Here is a 20,348-nt window from a genome sequence, read left to right as displayed (position 1 = left end):
AGAGGCCCAATATGCGACCACTTTTTTCCAATTTGAGCCGTATGCCAGCAAAAACGCGCCGAATATTCTTTTTCACGGCGTCAATCGTCTTGGGCTTAACTGCGTAGGCAAGCATCGTCTCATTACTTCTCAAAAAATTGTCTAGCTATATAAAGGCCTCACTATGGGCCGAGGACGAGAGCTCACACCATCTTGGAGCCCAAGCCAAAGGCGCACAATAATAATGCCCTATTATTGTTTCGTTAGCTATTGAGCATGCAGTTCCGTCTTGTGGCCCGCTTGTACCTGAATCGCTCTGCTTATAGAGAACACCAAACAGTGACTTTTTGAGGCTTCTAAACGATAGCGTGTGGATTATCATCATTCCAATTGCGACAATTTTGTTTATTAACTGAGCTTCATCACATAATTTTTTTTTTTTTTTTGGAGAATTGGGATCAATGGCCAACTCGATTTCTTTTATTCAACGAAAGCCCGACGCGCTTAATAGTACGATAAAACATGTCCAAAGAGACCTGTTTACGGTACTAGTTTTGAAAAAATATTCAGCTTCATCGGGACGAGTTGAGCAAGAACGCGTTTTATACCCAAAATAGCCACCAAAATCATTCGAACAGCCTCGCGAGAGATGTCAAACTCTCTTGCCATCTCTCTAACACTTATCTAACGATTTTCAGGCACTATATTCTTACTTTTTTAATATTTTTATCAGTTGAAGAGGTCGAAGGTCGCCCAGAATGAGGTATCAATCACATCAACGATCGATTATTTTATCAGTTGTAGAAGTTGAAGTTCATTCATAACGAGGCATGTTTTCAACGATCAACGACCAACTCCGAAAAATGCATTGCCTGCTTGAAATCACACGTCTAGAGAAACACTATGCTATGCACCCTCCCTCATTTCCACTAAGAAAATCACTCACTCAATCTGGCAGCACATTTCCAGCCAAGCAATGGAAAAGTCCAAAAGCAACAACAATAACAACTACTGCTTGCTTCAACTTGTGCTCTTGTCTGGTACTTGGAGCTCATACACTGCTGCTTCAGCTGATATTTACAACGAACCTGTGAGCCGCTCGCTCTCTAAGCGCTGTTGTTGCTATGTTGTTGTTGCTGCAGCAAAGGTTTTCGAGCACAAGTAACAAACGAGTACATTGCTGAGTCTGCGACAGGTCAAGCAACAGTTGCGTGTCGGCTTTCGTGAGCAACAGAACAGAATTCGGCGGATTGTAACGCTTAACGCGTTTTTTGTTTGAACGGCTCTAGTGAACCGGTGTGGAAAGTAAAACAAAAGTGACATGAGTGTGGAAATTGTAAAAAATCGCGTATACAAACATACACCAAAATTCTAGTTTGTTTTTATGGCTTTTGGCTTAGTGTTAAACTTGAAGAAGCAACGCAGCGCAGCGCTCACTGAGGAGAGAGAGAAAAGAGTGCGCCGCCAGTGAAAAAGTGCACATGAACTATGCGAAAAATTTGCAAATTAAGGAAGAAGAAGTTTCGTGTATAAGCAGTTAATAGAAATATGCCAACTAAGCCGCAGAACGAGTAGTTTGTAAGCTACAACAATAACAAATAAAAATACAACTGTTTGTGTGGAGATTTCCTTGGCTTGTGTTTGCGCTGTGGCATAACTGTGTTGCATTTGTCAAAAAGTTTGCGCTACAAATGTTAAAAAAAAAATAATTTTATTAATAAAAAAACAACAAAAAAATACTTTAGTATTATAAATAACTGGTATAACGCTTACAGTTTGCTACAGCAATGCGGCTTTGACACTTTGTTGCCGCTAAAAGAGAAAGTAGCGGATAATTGCCGCATATGTACTTCAGTGCTTACATATTTACATTATTTTTTTTCTGTTGTTAACTGTGTCCTATGCAATTTAAGCCCATTTGAAAGTGTGCAAAATCAACTTACATTAAATAGGCATTAAAGTCTTTCAACTAAACAAATTTATTGATAAAATAAAAGTGGCGCAAAGCAAAATGAGTGTTAGTGTTGCCATATAAAGCAAAATTTACTGTGCGCCAGTTCACCGCGCTCATGCCATTACATCACCCAACTAAAGCATACATTCACCAGCGCATTGCATTGCATTGCTTAAAGTGCATAAATCAAAAGTTATTAATACTTGCCTGTGTCGATCCATATAAGCGTTTTGAAATTGCAAAACTTTTGATTTCTATTTCTCTAAAAAGTGTTTCGTTTATCGGCCATTAAAAAGTGTTTACTGTAGTGAGTGGAGTAAAGCGCAAAGTGATTGCAGCTGTGGGAAGCACTTAGCGGAATTTTTTACATGGATTATTGAATTTGAAGGTAGTTGAGTTATGAATATGAAATATACCTACATATATGCTTTTACACCCAAGAGACCGCGTTTACTCTGATACCAAGAGGAGGTCTTCTTATAAGGATATATAGACGTGTATATACAAGCAAGCGACTTTTAAAATAAAATACTGAAAGCACGAACTTTTTTGGAATAAAAAGACTTAATACACGAACTTTTTTGGGTATAAAAGACTTAAGACACGAACTTTTTCGGATATAAAGACTTAAGGAACGAACTTTCTTATAATCAAACAACTTAAGGCACGAACTTTTTGGAATGGAAAGACTTAAGGCGCTTACTTGGTTTTAAATATAAGACTTAAGACACATACTTCTTTGAATTTAAAAAACTTAAAGCCCAAATTCTGTGGCAAGAAGAAGTCCTGAGTTTTAAATTGGCTTCATCAATAAAACTATGAAAATTTATATCTTTTAATTTGAGCTTTAAAGCATGGGTTATTGATTTTAAAGATAACTGAATCATAAATATTGAACTATATATGTTTTTAGAGCAATTTATAATGATATACTAAACCCAATATGCAATCAAGAGACATTATTTGAAATAATAGAATTAAGGCATGAACTTTTTTGGGAATAAAAGACTTAAGACACGAACTTTTTTGGGAATAAAAGATTTAAGACACGTACTATGGTTGATATAGAAGACTTTAGACACAAACTACTTTGGATTTGAAAGACTTAAGGCATAAACTCGATGGCAAAGTAGAAATAAAATATAAAAATGTAATAAAAAATAAAAATATATATCTTTTAATTTAAATTTAACTATGTTTTTTACATGAATTATTGCATTCGAAGGTAGTTGAGTCATAAATATTGAATTATTCAAGCTTCTACACCTATATACAACAATATACATATGTACATATATGTGACCTGGTTTACGGAAAGGGGGCTAGGTGTCAAAAAATCATTTTTTTTTTCTAGCTTTCGCACGTTATCTCCCTTTTCCTAGACCAGGTCACATATGTATATAGGCGTGAATGTACAATCACAAGACTTCATTTACATTAAAAGACTAAAAAATAAACTTTTATGGGTTCAAAAGACTTAAAGCATAAACTTTTATGTGTTCAAAAGACTTAAGACGCGAACTTTTTGAAAGCAAAAGAGTTAGGCCACGAACTTTCTTGGATTCAAAAGATTTAAGACACACAATTCTTTGAGAATTAAAGACTTACAGCACGAACTTGATTTGAAGTAGTAGATTTAAGACACAAACTTTGGAATTGAAAGACTTTAGGACGAAACTCTGTGGAAAAGCAGAAGTTTCAATTGGTTTTCTCATTAAAACTTTGGAATTAAAAGACTTTAGCACGAAATTCTATGAAAAACAGGAGTTCTGAGTTTAATTGGATTTCTCATTAAGACTATTATATTATATTTTTTTTAATTTATTCATTTTTTATCTACGCATTTCAATGAAATCTACTACTATCATCTATTTTGACTACATTTCGCTAAAATAAAGTAAAAAAAAACAGAAAAACGAAGTCATACTAACCTTCAAAGATACAAAAGATTACAAAATTTTGATTCTGATGGGTTACTTTGTATAGCAGCTATGTACATACTATATGCTATTGGGTTTCGATACAAACAATCTCTTCGGAAATTGTACCCCCAATATAGGCAATAATTCATGTTAACTTTGGTAAGGATATATCGTTAAATAAAAAAAATTTCCATACAACGACTGTATTTTAATCACTTAATTTGTATGAGAGCTATACGCTATAGTACTCCGATCTTAACAATTTCTTCGAAGTTTACGCCATTGTTTTGGATAATCATCCTTGTCAAATTTTAGGAAGATATGTCGCCAAATACAAAAGTTTTCCATACAAGGACTTGATTTTGATCAATCAGTTTGTATGACAGCTATACGCTATAGTGGTCCGATGTAAACTATTTCTTCGGAGTTTATATCGCTAATTTGGAAAATAATGTGTGCTGAATTTCGCAAAGATATCTTGTCAACTAAAAAAGTTTGCCATACAAGTACTTGCTTCCAATTGTTCAGTTTGTATGACAGCTATATGCTATAGTTGTTCGATATCAGCGATTCGAACAAATGAGCAGCTTCTAGAAAAGAAAAGAACATGTTCAAAATTTCAGATCAATAACTCAAAAATTGAGCTACTTGTTCACGTATAAGTATACAGAAAGTCTCCCCTCTGTCTTTCTAATATTTTCTCAAAATCAAGAATATTTTGACGTAAATACCCTTAAGATAGCCTTTAAATTTCCTTGACAACTCATTCCAGCCTCTTTATGTTAGCAAAACTCGCCACACTTTCCGTTTTGACCAACAATAGAAATGGTTCATGGCATAGCTCAGCCTCGCTCATTCTGGTTTTCTTACATTTCTAAAATTTACACGCACAAAGTGAACGTAATTAAGCGTCTTATAAATATTTTACCACTTCAAAGGCAACAAAAGGTTTCGTTTTCTTATTCTGTAACGCACACAAACATACATACATACACACATATGCTCTAGCGTATTCTAATTAGCACTCGCAGGCAATTGTCACGCTTATCGAAATTCCAACACACTTGCGGCGTTATTAAGCTAAACAATGCTTACCTTACGCATACACATACGGTACTTATCTGCGCGTATGTGTGCGGCAGATAAATCAAATCTAAAAAGTTGAATATATTTTCAAATTATTCTTTGCTATAAAGATTTGTTTTCACTACGCTGACACTATTCTAATACAAATTAAAGCGCTTGGCAGCTAGCGGACAGACAACGGCAAACTGGTACGGAAATTTGTTCACTTTCGAATGTGACTTTCTTCAATGCGTGAAATAAAAAAGATAAAACAAAGGTAGAACAACAAAAGCAATGCAAAACAGAGAATAAGCAGCAACAAGTGGCCGCCTGGAATTCTATTGCCGCCAAAGATAACAAAAAGCAATTTACAAAGAGTGGCTTTATTTCCATAAGATTTCGGATTCGCTTAGCCGCTTACTGTTCGCGGCTGCAGCGTAGCTTTGTTTTGACTAACTGGCTGTGGCTTTGTGAAAAGCACGCTTTCGAATGGCACAATTCACTGATTGCAAGAATTTAGGTTAGCCCGGCCCACAGCAGCCAAAGCAATCAAACATAATTGAATATTCAATTCATTTCAATGTGGAGCAAAAAACAAAAACAAAAAACGAGAAAAAAGTAACAGTAAAGTGGCTTAGGGAGACTGCAATGGCGGCGTTTGCCGTTATCAACTGGTATTGTGGAGCTATAGGCTTTAAGGGAATTTAAGGTCTTATTGCCGTTAATTACACAAATCAATAATGCTTGTGTGTATGTGTGTGTGTGTAGGCTTCACGTATTGCTTAGCTTTTCTGCCAATTAAAATTCCATTTCTTTTGTCATTATTGCCATTTGTTTTGCGTGTGCGCTGCCTGTCCGCATAATCGATCTGCAAGCTGATTATTTTGCCGATAACTTGATTTGATTGATAATTAGTCACGTGAAAAGTAACTTAGCTGTATTTGACCGCAGGCAATTAGTAAAAAAATATAGCAAAATTAGTCTGTGCGATGAAGACTCATTCTATCTTCCTCTCTATACCACCCTGTGCTTCTGATAAAGTTTATCAGTATAAAATTTTTTGTCTGTGGAAGCTCCGAAACGTCCTTAAGAAACTCTTGACCAATAATTGCTATTATTTTCTTTTATAGAGCCTAGCATTTGCATAGAAGATGTTTTGTAGTCTCATCTTCTCCTACCTTTGAATCCGCATAGAAGATATTTTATAGTATCCTCTTCTTCTGACCTTCTGACGACTTTCATTATAGTTATTAAATGGTGTTCCTAGCCTGCTGGCATGTCTGCCAATAAGAGAGTGACGTGTTAGGACTTCTATTAGCGTTCTTATCTCATTCCTTTTGATTTTTCATAGTTGGCAGGTGAGATCGATATCCACTCATGGCACCTTTGCCTGCTTGTTGAGCAAGTTAGGTATTGACTCCGTCGAGACTCTGCTATACATAATTATGTCTACAAGTAATCAGGGGCATATAAATTCACTCTATATCGGGGTCTAATTGTAGGCTGGTGATTTCCACTTGGAGACCCAGCAGCGGTCTGGTAGATGATTTTGATTTCCAATTTTTCTGAAAAGACACCACCGCCCACTCGATTTCTACATTGAATGCAGCCGTATAGTTGCTTATCCCCGCGTGCCTCTCTACCGCCCCTTTCCCGACAGGGAAGCCAATATTGGGAATCGAATTTTAGTTCAATTCTATAGGATTTAAAAAATCCGGGGTATTCCTCCATGAAAAAGTACAGTGCATCTCTTCTCCAGCATCTCCTTCTCACCCACATATTACTCTTCGGCATGTGAGCTAAGAAATAGCCACCAGGAGTAGCCTTGTCACACAGTGGTCCAATTTTCAGGTATGCAAATGAATCGGGCGAGATTTTCAGACTGACCATATTTCGACCTTTACATACATTGCCTCGCCTCCTAGGCACTCGCATATCTTTCGTCTGTATGTGAGCTAAGAAATAGCCATCAAAAGTAGTCGTACGACGCAGTAGTTCAAGCTTTCAGGGATACAAATGAAAGAGGAGACATTTTTGGCTTGACTATGTTTCGGCCTTTTCATACACCAGGCTTTTCTGAATGACTTTCATAGCAAGGTACCTGCTGGCAGGCAATATTTTAGAGAAAGTTAAAAGCTTCTGAGTATAAAACTATAAAGAAAGTCCTGTAGTTTCAGATAAAAATGAACATTTTATCTTAGTAAGCAATATATTCTTGCATTACATACCCCTAAATTAAGTCAAATAAGGCCTTTATCCACATCTTCCATGAGATTATTATGGAAGTGGTTTTTAGAAGCATCTTCGTACCCTCTAAAATTTAGCGCCTTGCTACTTTATTGATTTCCAGCCGCAACTATTGATGTAAAAAGCAATATAATATCACTATAACTTAGCTTAACATACCAGTCGCTCAATAGTTACACATTGTTTTTGTCAAGCAGCCAATAATTGCAGGGTGTGAGAACCCCTCCATCATATCTGCCTAAGAAGCACACACTTTAATTAAATAAATGGCAGTCAACTTCGCACACGCAACAGACCTTATTTTATAAACACATACATATATGCATGTATATCTCTGCTTTTGTCTTTATGTGTGTGAACACTTCCTCTGCAATGCAGTGAGACTCCCTTAATAACTGCGCTGTATGACGCGCACTTTGCACATTAATTGCTGCACAAAAGCGGCATTTCCGTTTACAATTTGTTGCTGTTGTTGTTGTTATGCAAACCAAAAGCATGTCAAAGCGCTGCTGCAGCTTTTTATAAACTAAAATTGCTGGTTAAAGCGAGGATCCTTGCATTAATCGGTGTGTTTGGTTGGCAATTTCATAGCGAGTTCGTGTCTAAAGTCTTTTGTTGGTGAACTCAAAGTTTTTATGACGAGTAATGAACTTCCGTTGCATTGGTTTCGCTTTTGTTTTAACACTTTTGATTTATGCAAATTGAAAATGCGGTAGCACGGATATTTATTAATTTTTTTTTTGCTTCTGAGTTAAACACCAAGTGAATGCAACGCTGACGTGGCAATGCGTGTTGAGGATTTAATAGTTTGGTTGTCAATTTATTTCTCACAAATTCGCTGCAATATCAGGAATTACTTTCTGTAACTCAAATCGTTTATTAGCAGTCAACCTATACATGAATATATTTATATACAAACCCACTGCTCCAGTTTCACTTATAAAGTGGCAAGCATGCAGACCTGCCTACAAAATACTGCATCACAGGTGAACAATGTAATCAATTTTAATTTTATTTGAATGGAAAAAGCACTTGACATCTCACAAGCTAAAAATTTATACAATTTAACTGCGATTACAACAAAGCTTTAATACCCTTCACAGATACAAAAGTTTCCACACAAAAATTTGATTTTGAGCGCCTAGTTTGTATGACAGCTATATGCTATAGTGGTCCGATCTGAACCATTTCTGAAGAGATTATACCGTTACTATGAAAAATAATTCGTGCCAAATTTCGTGTAGATATCTCGTTAAATAAAAAAGTTTTCTATACAAAAACTTTATTTTAATCGTTCAGTTTGTATGGCAGCTATATGCTATAGTGGTTCGATCGGAACCATTTCTGAAGAGATTGCACCCTTACTACGGATAATAATTTCTGCAAAATTTCGTGAAGATATCTCATCAAATAAAAAAAATTTCCATACATGGGCTTGATTTCGATCATTCGGTTTATATGACAGCTATATGCTATAGTGTTCTGATCTCAAAGTTTTTTTTAGAAATTGTAGAGATATTGTAGGAAATAACTCGTGCTAAATTTCGTGTAGATACCTCGTCAAATAAAAAAGTTTTCTATACAAGGACTTGATTTTGATCCTTCAGTTTGTATGGGGGCTATATGCTATAGTTTACCGATATCTCCGATTCCAACAAATAAGCAGCTTCTTGCGGTGAAAAGCACATATGCAAAATTTTGGACCGATATCTCGCCATGCATACCTTTTATATATACATATATATTTTATAGAATCACCTACGTTTCCTTCTGCTTGCTACAAACTACGTGGCAAACTTAATATACACTATGCAGGGTATAAAATGTTACAAAAATTTAAATGCCGCACTTTTGCTTTACATATGCTCGTTTTATTTTTTTGTATACATGTGTGTGTGTGTGAACGCTCCAACATGTGTAACCACTTGACATACGAGATTGAAAGCGCCCAAACAGAATGGCTTGAACACGAAAATTACTTGCAAATTACGACCATTCAACGCTCATAACTTTTAATACAACAACACGAACAAATACTGTTGAAACCACAGCAGGCAGGCAAGCAGCTGAACAAAAGTAATTGCAAGTAATTGTGAGGGGGTTTTAGCCGACAATGACGTTGCCGAGACGCTGAGCCGCCAAGTGCCAAGTCATTTGAGCGCGCGTCGCCATCGCGCACCCGAGCCGCGTTGCAAATATTTTGCGAATTGAAAGAAAATCCGCGCGCCAACGCGACTTGAACGTAACGCGGAAAATTCAGCACACGTGTTGCTGGCAAAGCGCAAATGATTACAATTGCAAAGTACTTCGACCAAAAAAAAAAAACTAAAAAAGTAACAACAAATAATAATAATAATTTTCAATCAAAACAAAGGACACTTAAAATTTTTACACATATTGAAATGCCAATTGCACGGCGCGCATGTGCCAATTGCCGCCTGCTGCCGCTCTAACTTTATTTTATTGTGGCTTTTATGACAGTTGGTTGTAGGTAATTTCGTTATGAAATGGCTATTGCGCCACGACATGCCACACCATGACACGCCATGCCACGCGGCGCGCTTGACAGTTGCGCTGGGCTTCATGTGTCCACTCGTGGCCACAAACATACACACACACGTGCACATGTGTAGGAAATATAAAATAGTTCATTCAAATAAATATTGAACTGCAGGCATGCGCCTGGCAGTCGCATTAGCGCTGATGGAGGTGAGTTTTTGTGTTATATAAGTGCACTTCAGGCTTAGAAATGCATATATTGACACAGCTTGCTATTATCTAGCTGCTTGCGGCTAAGCTGCAGTCGCTTTGTTGCCGCTGCGCAGCCAATTGTGCGCTTATGCCACGTCTATTGCATTCCTAAGTAACAGAAATGAAATTTATCGAACTCAGTGACACTTGCTTGGAATGAAAGGCCTACTGAGCAAGCGCTTTAGAGATCACGTGAACGAAAATATTTGCTTAGATGAAGACTGTGTTTAATATTTTTCTACATTACAGATCACTTAGCCGATTAGAAGCTTTATATGCGCTGATTTTCTTGCCAGTGAACATGCTCTAGTGGTTGGGGAACAAGAAATGTTGGCTGGAGTCAGTTTCGGACCTCACGGCGCGAGAGGAAGCAATTCAAAGTACAATAAATTAATGAAATGAAAATTGTTTTCATTAACCGTCGAAATTTTCTTCTTCAAATGGAATTGTTTTCAGCGAGCTCTTCTTTTAGAAGATCTAATTAATAAGATGCACTGATCTTCACGAATTTTATACCCCGAACATTCAAAATCATGTTCTTCTATGGAAAAGTTTCTTATTTAAGAAGATATCTTAAAAAAAAACTTGGCAAAAATTATTTCTCTAGGCAACTCTTAAATCTATGTAGAAATTATTCAGATCGGAGCACTATAATATATAGCTACCATATAAACTGAACGATCAAAATCATGTTCTTGTATGGAAATTTTTTTTATTTGTTGAGATATCTTCACAAAATTTTACAAGAGTTATAACGCAAAGCAACGCTTTAATCTGCATAAAGTACTTTTTAGATCGAAATACTATAATATATAGCTGCCGTACAAACTGGCAGAACCAAATCAAGTTCTCATATGGAAAACTTGTTTATATGTTAAGATATCTTCATGAAATTTTGGTTGAATTAGGCCCTAAGGCAGATGTATAATATCTGAAGAAATTGTTCAGATCGGAGCACTATAGCATACAGCTGCCATACAAACTGACCGAACAAAATCAAGTTCTTGTATGGCAAACTTGTTTATATGTGAAGATATTTACACGAAATTTTGGTTGAATTAGTCTCTAAAGCAGCTGTATAATATCTGTAGAAATTGTTCAGATCGGAACACTATAGCATATAGCTGCCATACAAACCGACCGAACAAAATCAAGTTCTTGTATGGCAAACTTGTTTATATGTGAAGATATCTACACGAAATTTTGGTTGAATTAGTCCCTAAGGCAGTTGTATAATATCTGAAGAAATTGTTCAGATCGGAGCACTATAGCATATAGCTGCCATACAAACCGACCGAAAAAAATCAAATTCTTGTATGGAAAACTTTTTTATATGAGGAGATACCTCCATGAAATTTTACAAAAATTATTATCCAGGTCAATTATACAATCCTTGAAGAAATTGTTTAGATCGGACCACTATAACATATAGCTGTCATACAAAGCGACCGAACAAAATCAATCTCTTATCTTCGCACCTTATCAGCTGGCTGTCTTTTGTATAATACCAGCTTATATATTTCCTATATAATCAATATTTATTAATTTAATATCCTAAATTTTTGTATGTGTGTGTGTTTATGAACGACATCTTAGTCGCCGCCAGTCGAACGACCTTGATAACAGATCACTTGCCAATCAAGGCAGCATTTTTTAAGTGCTCGGCATAACATCATGAATTAAGTGTTAAGTGAGAAGTGAGAAGTGTAAATAAATCATCAAACTGTTTATATATCTAATAAACGCTTACTTTGTTTGCTTATACGCCAGCTAAGGCAAGCGAGCAATTGAGCGTAACGAAAGACTTAAGCAACAAACGCGCGGCGAGTGTACTTAGCGCACACCCAGTTTTCGAGACACACGCGCAAGCATATATATGTATGTATATATACATATTTATTTATTGTATATATATATATATAATTGTGTGTAGCTTTATAATAATGCACTGTAAGCTATGACATTTAAGCGTCTGTTGCAGCTTAAGCCGCGCCACAGCGTTCCAACTGTTAACCTTCATGTCTTATGCAATCTAGAGAAATACAAAGCGCGCGCAGATAATGAAAATCGACTGCAAGCAAAACAAAAGTAACGCTGCAAGTGTCAAATGCCAATAAGTAACCCAATAATAATAAGTAACAAAGCAAAGCGCTACATATTTGTGGCAAGGGGATGCTAATATTGGGGGCGTTAGCTGACAACTTACAGCTGAACAAAAGATTAATGCTTTGCTGGCTTGTATATGGCTGCCGGCGCGTTTCGAAATCGCATTATCGCTTGATTTTTGCAATAATCGATGAAGAATGCAATAAGCTGCGAAGGGAAATCGACAGCTGACAGCTGCAAAAGAGATGTGAAAAGAAATTCCGAGACACCGAAATTCATAACGCCTGAGTTGGCTTGAACGCGTGCTGTGTTTAAGCCAATAAATATGCATGTAGCTGTGTATGTGTGTATTTTCGAGTCGCATATCTCACAAGTGTCAGCTGCCGCCTGCGCGCATACACGTTAAAGCCTAAAAGTGTGGCATAACGGTCAATATGAACAAGAAGAACTGCGCGCTCACAACGCGCCGCTCCCCGCTAACACGCATATCCCGTTATTTGTGGCTTTAGCTGTTGTGCGCGTTTTGTACAACTGTCTGACTCTTGAACTATTGTGTTGGCGAACCGTTATCTTGGGCTATCAGTGAATAATTATTCAAATGTCACACTGTGGCTGGTCAAACAATCAAAGCAGTTTATGATTATAAGTAAAAAAGTAAATTAATTAAAGTAGAAATGCTTGCTGTGGCATAGCAAACCTAAAAAATATGAAAAAATATGTGCGTGTGTGCGTGCGCATGGCAAGAGGCCACAAAGGCATTCCCCAAATGACAGCGCTGACCCAATTTTTGGCGCCGCGATTCTACGCGCTTTTAACATGCAAACTGAAAAGAGACAAGCACACACACATATATATATGTACATATATACAAAAAAATATATATACATGAGTGTATCTGTAAATGGCATATTTATGCTCGCGTGCTCGTCTGCGCTTGTATGTGTCTCACAAACTGACATTGGAATGCTGCGCAGCAAAGTGACCAAAGCAGACCCTCAAAAGGCATAAATAAGCAACGAAAATGTGAAAATAAGCGCAAGCGCTTCTAAAGTTGAAACCACAGTGGACATACATGTTGTCGTAGTTGTTGTAGCAACAGCAGCATATGTTTGAGGCAATTTTCGTATTGCAACGCTGCGCAGAACAGTCCTAGTGACGACGAAACAAATTGGCGCACAACAAAAAAAAAACATAAAAAGCGTGCACGCATATGCACAGCGCAAAGTCGTGCACGCATGCGCAGTCGTGTGTGTTTATGTCTCGTGCATGTCTGTTTGTCTGCTGGCATTAAACACTTTCTCCGGCCCTCAAAGTTTGTAAAGCAATTAAGCATCGCATGAGCTGTGCACATTAAAAGCTTAATACTGTACTCGGCAACAGATAAGTTCGGTGGCAGGATGTGAGCATGCCTCGGCGCACCGTTAAAATATGACATCAGCGCAGCAAAAAAAAAGGCAAAGCAAAAACAAGCAAAAATTAAAAAAACAAAAAGGCACGTGAAGCAGGGGCACAAACGCATGAAGGTTAAGAAAAATTGCACAGATAAGCAATACAGCAAATATTTGTCAGCAATTAAGTATAGGGAGTGGAAAAAGCGCTGAGTTGCCATGCTTTGTGAATTTTATATACTAAAAAGGGTGTTTTAAGTTTGCAAGTATGTTTGTAAGCTCAAAAAGTAAACGTCAAAAAACCTATAAAGTATATATACTTCAGAAAAGTATATATAAATTTATATATGTATAAACGATCAGTGTGACGAGCTTTGTCGCTTTAGCAGTGTCTGACAGTCTGTATATAGGTGAAATCATTCCTCAGTTATTGAGTTATCGGTTTGAAATTTTGCACACGTCGTTTTTTCACCAAGTAGCTACTTACTTGTCAAAATCGCCGATATCGCAACAATATAGCATATAGCTGCCATACAAACTGACCGATCAAAATCAAGTTTTTGTATGGAAAACTTTTTTTATTTTACAAAATATCTTCACGAAATTCAACGAGGAATATTATTACAGACAACCCTAAAAGCTGCGAACAATTTGTTTAAATCGGATTACTATAACATATAGCTACCATACAAATTGAACGATCAAATACATGGGCTTGTATGAAAAACTTTTTTGTTTGACAAGCTATCTTCACGAAATTCGTTGTAGACCTTACTCGATAGCATCGCTACAATATCTGAAAAAATTATTCATATCAAATAACTATAGCATATAGCTGCCATACAAACTGAACGAATAAAATCTAATTTATATATGAACAACTTTTTTATTTGACAAGCTAGCTTCACAAAATTTGGCAAAAATTGTTTTCTAAGATAACGGTACAATCTTCTATAAAAAATATTCAGATCGGTTTACTATAGCATATAGCTGTCATACAAACTGAACGACCAAAATCAAGTCAAAGATATTTTATAGCCATTTATGGTATAAAAAATAGACTTGTGAAGGGTATTATAGCTTGAATGCAACCAAAATTAACGGTTTTTCATATTTTTGTTTAATTTTTGGCAATTTGTTTGCAAGCAGTGCTCCCATATTCAACTTATTGAAAGAATAGTGCATGTGCAGATGCAATCAAAGATGAGCTGAAACTTTTTAAATAAAATTAAAAATTAATTTAATTTTAAAATTAAGTATTTTGCCTGACAATCAGTTTAAAATCGCTGACTTTTTATGTTTCGGGGTTTTACTTGTAACCTTACATTTTGTTTTATATTTTACATAAACGCCACTCAAAGCTTAACAGCTGATGGAAAGATTTTACTGATGATTACATTTTCTGATGAGTCCACTATAATGTGCGATCTACTGACAAAAACTTCGCTTTGTAACGGTAAACACAGCTTCTGTGCTCTACAACTACAACAACATAGTATAAAACGAGAATTCAAGTAGGCGGGTCATACGCTGTTTCCTTTCTTTTTTGAAATTTTCGCACTTTGTTGTTGTTGCTATTGTTGTTGTTTACGTTTTGAATTTGCCATATTTGTTTTTGGCAGCTTAGTTTGACTTGTGAATTTCATCACTTTTGCATGCAAACCACCAAACCTTACAATGTTATTGTATATGGGAGTAGTAGCAACCGTGCTACCGATTACCCAGTGGATCAAGCAGTCAAACCGTCAAGCAGTGAGACATGCAGCTACTCACTCGCTCATGCACTCACTACGTTAGACGCTTCGTTAGCAGCAACCGTTTGGCATTGATGTTGCAGCGTGCGCCTGTGCGCGCGCTTGCCACAAAATGTGGCATCAACAAGCAAATGTACAAAAGCAAATTAAAATGCAAAATGAAAAGCGCAAAAATGCAAGCGAAGCGCTGGCGAATGCAAAATAAAATATTCACGTTTGTGTTTTTCTTATTGTTTTTGTTTATAAAAACAAGCATAACAACAATAATAAGTACAACAGCATAAAAACAAAAACGTGACCGCATTTTGTAAGCAATGAACTGAGCTCTTAAAGGCGCTGCGGCTGGCAACATGCAGCTAGCCTTGCCACATTGTTTGCTTTTTCATTAAATTTTTTCCATTTTTTTGTTATTGTATTTTTTTTTTTTTGCTGCAAACAACATCTCACTTGGTGCATGCTGCAGCTTATTTGCGCTTGTTGCATACATTTGCTTATTTTGCTTGCTGCGCCCGCATACATGCCTCACGCTTGTTCTGCGCAGCCGCAACAGCGCGCCTTAAAAATCGTTTAGTTGTTGTTATAATTTTTTTTTCTGTTTCACATTTTTTTCTTTTTTGTTTAATTTTTTTTATTACATTTTTTTCTGTTTTTGTTTACTTGTCTTCACTTATTTCATTTTGTCGCGCCAAAATGCCAACGAATTCGCAATGGAAATCTAATAAAATATAAATCGCAGCAACGGGAGCGGGTATGTGCTTGCTGCACAACTGCCATAACAACAACAAAAGCACAGAACAATAATGTAGCATAAAAATCGTTGGAAAATTTTGTGTAAGCACGAGCGCTCTGACAAGCCAACAAGCAGTTGCCACGTTTTTTTTTTAGTTTTTTGCCCGGCTCATTCAACTAATCAGGCAATAAGCAGCCTAGTGCCGGCAGTCAAATGGACAAGGTGCCATTCAGTGACACGAATGTATCGCCTGCCAATTGCCGATTGCTAACTAGCAACCTGCTCGCTGCTCGTTACTCGCTTAGTGTTGTCAATTGTTGCTGCTGACCGCAGCGTTGATTTATTTCGTGTTTATTTAATTTCTGGCATTTCACACCGAATTCGCTCGTTTGGCGTCCGTCTCAGTGTTGCGAATAATTTTTAATTTTGGTTAATACGAAGTTGCTTATTATACCCTGCACAGGGGATGGTCCGTGTGTATGTAACCGAACTTCTTCCGAGGAAATTACTCAGATCAAATCAACAAAACACATAAAAAAGGTTTCATTGAACTGACAGGTCAAATTCAAGTCTTTGTATAGAAAACTTTTTTATTTGAAAAGTTATCATCATGAAATTTTGCATGGATTATTATTCGAGGTAACGCCTCAATCTATAAAGAAATTGTACAAATCGGAATGCTATAGCATATAGCTGCCATACAAACTGAACAATCAAAACTCAGTCCTTGTATGGAAAACTTTTTTATTTGACGAGTTATTTTCACAAAATTTGGCACGGATTATTGATCAAGACATATATGTAATCTGCCAATAAATTATTTGAATCAGGCCACTATAGCATATAGCTGCCATACAAACTGACCGCTGAAAATCAAGTCCTAGTAAGAAAAGCTTTTTTATTTAACAAAGTATCTTCACGAAATTTAACGAGGAATACTAACATAAACAACTCTACAATCCCTGAAAAAATTGTTCAGATGTGACCACTATAGCTTATAGCTGGCATACAAACTGAACTAATGACCTTGAATGAAAAACTTTATTCGACGAGCTATCTTCTCGAAATTTGCTACAGATCATTAACTAAAGCATCGCCGCAATCTCCGCGAAAATTATAATTATATATATATAGGACTACTATAACATATAGCTGATATATAACTGACCGATCAAAATCAAGTTCCTGTAAGGAAAACTTTTTTATTTGACAAAATATCTCAACAAAATTTTACATGAGATATTATACAAGACAGCTACATAATCTGCGAAAAAATTGTGCTGATCGGAACACTATAGCATATAGCAGTCATACAAAATGTTCACTCAAAATCTATATAAAGAAATTTGCTGTGTAGGGTATTATAGCTTCGGTGCAATTTTATGTTGTTTTTGTTCCGAATTTCGCGTCAACTGCCAGTAGCCAATTAGGTTAGGTTGATCTGGTAAACCAACAGTAACCAATTAACTAACCGGTTGTCATTATACTTCAGAATGCCTTGTAAATACATAAGCAATGAGACAGTAAATATGTTTTTCTTTTAAGTGAAGAATTTTCTGACATAATCGAAATTAATAGCTTAATTATACGTGAAAATAGTTCGCTAATAAGTGCAACCAAGATTATTGTGTGGAACTCGATTTCTTTTGCATAGCCAACACGAGGTGTTCAGACGCTGAATCAAATTTTCGACGGATTTCAAGCATAAATCGGCCGATACTGCTGCAATTTCACATTCGATATTCGTACAAAGTTCATCAATCGACGCTAGCTTGTTGGCATAGACCATGGGCTTCACATAGCCTCACAAGAAATATTCTAACGGCATCGAATCGCACGACCGAGGCGCTCAATTTACGGGGCCATTTTGTGAGATAACACGTTTACCAAAAGTGGTTTTCAATATATCGATTGCGACATTCGCTGTGTGGCTTGTGACGCCGTTTTGTTGCAAACAGATTTTTCCAAAGTCTATAACATCCAATTCGAGCCAAAAATATTCGGTTATCATTGAGCGGTAGCGATTACCATTCACACTAATGTGCCGGTCTTGATCATCACAGAAGAAGTACGGCTCAATGACGTCCGCCGCCGGCCCATAAACCGCACTAAAACTTAATTATTTCGGTATGCAATGGTGACTCATGCAGTACGTGTGAAATGCTACCTGACCAATAACGCATATTTTGCTTATTGACGCAACCATTCAGCCGGAAATGAGCCTTCTCACTGAGGATGATTTTTTGAAGAAAATCCGGATCATTTTCAAGTTGTTGCTCAGCCCAATTCACAAACATATGACGATTCTGAAGGTCAAGCGGTTTCAGTTCTTGCGTCAATTTGATCTTGGAAGAATGTAGGATAAGATCTTTTCGCAAAATTCGCCACAACGACGTCAGAGGTGACCAAGGCTTGAGAACGACGTGTGAGAGACTCATTTGGGTCTTCCTCAATTGATGCGCTAGCGGCAGTAATATTCTCTATACCACGGGCACTTCTTTGCCTTACTGGCACGGGAACATTTTGTACTGTGCTTGTGGATTCAAGTTTTCCTACTAGATGCTTAATTGTAGATCCGACAGGACGATTATGAAGACAATAAATTGGATGTAGAAGGTACTAACTAAACCTTGGTCTAGGGAATTAATACTAAAGTAGAAAACTCCAGGCTTGTTTGTCTCTCAAGAACCTTCTAAAAATATCATTTAACTCTTGATGGCGATGAAATGTGGAAGCTAGCATGTAGACCTTCTTAGACTACACTAGTTCCGAAAATTTCGGAAACAAAACTATGAAAGGAATATTAAACTTGTGTGGTAGTGAGTTGGCATGCTTGCGGGTTTTCAAATTATAACTTTTTTAAATATTTTTAGTTTCCTTAAAAAATAATACACTGGTGTCTCTAGCTGCTGGAAAGTGTAAGCTGACTCAACACAAATTCCTGTAAATGCAGTGAAGCTTAATGACAAAACATGCAGGCTCAGTGCCAAGCAGCAAATAAATGACAGCGGCGATAGGAAGCGATAAGATAATAATAAGAAATATAAAAAAAATGTAAAAATAAATATGTAAAACCCAGAAATGGCATGCTGTTACGACAATGTTGCATGCAACACAGCTGTATATGTGCAAAAATGTGCCACGCGGTCTGGCGTGCAAAATCATTTGTGGAAAGATTAAACAATTTGGTCGGAGGCGACAGTGGAGCCGGACACTTAATGGGTTAATCGCTGCAAAATGACTTTGCAGTTTATTAAAATTAAATACCCAACCGACAGACACACCAGCACAATTGGCGGCATGTATAGCATGTGTGTGTATGTAATGTGCACACGTGCTGTTGCTTTGCATGCGCAACATTTGCTATTTGCGAGGAGAAAGTTCTTGCAGTCGGAAATGCCAATGCGATGAGCGAGTCGCCACAGCTGCAAGCAAGTAGTGCCAATTTATATACAACAACAATAACAACAAACACGCAACATGAGCGCTTATTTTTTTTATGTGTTGGTTAATGTATGCATAAATACATGCGATAGCAGCGCAACAATGTTTAGCGTGTGCATTCCCTTTAATGTTGCATAAACTGTTCGGCTGGCAACCGCGCTGTGCGCAAAAGACTTGCCATAAAAGTAATAAAGATGAAGCCACAGATAAGTTTCAACAAGCTGTCAGGGAAAAATTTTAAGTAGATGTTACTAGCTGCTAGCGGCATTTACGCTGGTGGTAAGCATATTAATGTGTGTCTTTAGTGGCTAGCTTGTGCGGGTTTGCATGCGCGTTGCTGGCATTTTTGATTAGTGAATCGCTGCCATTATAGGTTGATAAGTGTGTATTGAAAACGCGCAGGAATTGTGATTCAGTCATTAGAAAAGCGATTACAAAAACAAAAACAAGACACAACGTTATCTACGGTTGCACTGAGGCTATGATAACCTTCACAAATAGAAAAGTTTTCATACGAAAACTTCTTTTGGATGATCAATTTGTATGACAGTTATATGTTATAGTAATCCGATCGGATCAATTTCTTCGGAGATTGTACCGTTGCTTTAAGTAATAATTCGTGCTAAATTTCGTGAAGATATCTCATCAAATGAAAACGATTTCCTTACAAGAACTTGATATGGAATGTTCAGTTTGTATGGCAGCTATATGTTATAGTGATCCGATCGGTTCAATTTCTTCGGAGATTATAATATTGCTTTAAACAATAATCTATGCCAAATATCGTAAAGATATCTTATCAAATAAAAAAGTTTTCCGTACAAGCACTTGTTTTGGATCGTTCAGTTTGTATGGCAGCTATATGCTATAGTGATCCGATCGGAATAATTTCTTCAGAAATTGTACAATTACTTTAGGTGATAATTTGTGCCAAATTTTATGATGATAACTGGTCATATGAAAAACTTTTCCATACAAGAATTTGTTTTGCTATGATCAGTTTGTATG

The 20,348-nt window shown here is 36.8% G+C and overlaps 1 protein-coding gene across 1 annotated transcript in view; it reads left to right on the top strand.

The window, feature by feature from the left end:
* The first annotated feature begins 1,173 nt into the window (after window positions 1-1,173).
* Window positions 1,174-20,348, top strand: part of LOC105225951 (ankyrin repeat and BTB/POZ domain-containing protein 2) — a 113,727-nt gene continuing 94,552 nt past the window's right edge. Inside the window, exon 1 of the mRNA XM_049459045.1 lies at window positions 1,174-2,321. The gene's annotated coding sequence lies outside the window, so the exon portion shown is untranslated. The remainder of the gene's footprint in view (window positions 2,322-20,348) is intronic.

This window comes from Bactrocera dorsalis, chromosome 5 (assembly GCF_023373825.1).
Source record: "Bactrocera dorsalis isolate Fly_Bdor chromosome 5, ASM2337382v1, whole genome shotgun sequence".
Taxonomy (NCBI): domain Eukaryota; kingdom Metazoa; phylum Arthropoda; class Insecta; order Diptera; family Tephritidae; genus Bactrocera; species Bactrocera dorsalis.
This window is presented reverse-complemented; position numbering and strand designations above follow the sequence as displayed.